Source organism: Varanus komodoensis, unplaced genomic scaffold, assembly GCF_004798865.1.
Source record: "Varanus komodoensis strain SLA01 unplaced genomic scaffold, ASM479886v1 scaffold9, whole genome shotgun sequence".
Taxonomy (NCBI): domain Eukaryota; kingdom Metazoa; phylum Chordata; class Lepidosauria; order Squamata; family Varanidae; genus Varanus; species Varanus komodoensis.
In genome coordinates, this window is record NW_025336598.1 from 34,342,293 (window position 1) to 34,343,743 (window position 1,451).

Sequence of the window (1,451 nt, forward strand, 5' to 3'; positions counted from 1 at the left end):
CTGGCGCCGAAAAACAAATAACGACGGCGCCAGGCTAAGACCTTTTTATTTAAAACTTATTTTAATTGTTAATTTATTATGTAGGTTTTTTTTAAATTTTAAGCCAAGATGCACCGGGTTTTAATATTTTTATTGTATAATTTTTATATGCTTTTGTTTTGTTGTGAGCCGCCCCGAGGCTTTGTTGCGATGGGGGCAGCATAGAAATGTTTTAAATAAATAAACTTCCAAACGCCTAGTAATGGGGTTTTCTTACTATTTAGATGATCTGCCTAAAATTTAACACTTTAAAGGTTTACCTGCTAAAACAATTATAAAGGATATTAATAGAGAATATCTATTAATATATTATTAATTTTATTAATATAAAGGATGTTACCACAGAAAGAAGTTCAAAAGGCCTTAAAGCAAAACCCAGTTTAACCAGCCAGTTTTTCTTCCATGATGTTCATATGGCTATTGCTCAACATACTTTGGTAGCTTCTCAACTTCATTAAGCTATATCTAGTGCTGCCCTTGAAGACAATTCAGAAACTTCACCTGGAACAGACTGCAGTAGTGTACTGGCTAGAACAGAACATATTAACACCTGTTGTTTTTCTGATCTGCATTGCCTGAAAATTTGTTTCTAAGACTAATTTATGCTAATGCTGTTTTATGCTATGTTTTGTATGCACTTCTGAAATCTGTAACTGTTTAGATAGATAATTATTCATCTAAATATAGGTAAAATTTATTTGATCTCTCAGGTTGATGAATATGCCAGCTCCTTAAAGGAACTTTATGACTACTTTAAACTTTATTTTTTCTTTTGAAAAAGTTGCCAAATATCTGTCGAAGGCAAATACACTATAAGGGTCCTCATAATTTTCCTTCTTGTGCACTTATTGTACTGTGTGATTGCTTTTTATTCCATTATGCTAATTTAGAAAAAAAGTTTTTTAAAAAAACTCTGCCTACAAGCATGTGTCTTGATTCTTAGTTTCCTTTTATTTCTCCAGTTCCATTCTTGCCTTTAGGAAAAGTGCACACACACACAAAATAGTATTTAGAAACTTCTAAAAATCCAACTCATGCCTAAATGCCTGATAAGTTTTGACTAACTTCCTAAAAACTTTGCTGTGGTACCTCCCTTGTAAGGTGGTTCTATACAGCTGGCACCACTATAAAGGAGGTTCCTCATGTGGCAACTAGTTTTGCTTCCAATGGTAAGAAGAAAGGTTTCTCTAGATAATCAGTGAAGAGAGATTTATATGGAAAGCTCATATATTCTTTTAAGTAGTCTGGGCCCTGACCATTTAAGGCTTTCTATGCAAGAACCTCCTTCAATTAACAAAAGGCAACCACAATTCTATTGTCGCAAAGGCAAAGTCCAATGTAAATCCAGGTCAAGTCAAGAAGTTACCCGAGGGTGTGGAATGGGCTTCCACAAGAGGTCGTTGAGGCCCCAT

At 34.4% G+C, this 1,451-nt stretch overlaps 2 protein-coding genes across 25 annotated transcripts in view; one reads left to right on the forward strand and one right to left on the reverse strand.

Annotated features, from left to right (window-relative positions):
* BAZ2B (bromodomain adjacent to zinc finger domain 2B) overlaps positions 1 to 1,451 on the forward strand; it is a 644,512-nt gene that overhangs the window by 327,573 nt on the left and 315,488 nt on the right. The window lies entirely within an intron of this gene.
* The window catches only part of LOC123017044 (E3 ubiquitin-protein ligase MARCHF7-like), a 27,940-nt gene that overhangs the window by 13,941 nt on the left and 12,548 nt on the right, over positions 1 to 1,451 (reverse strand). The gene's annotated exons all lie outside the window — the stretch shown is intronic.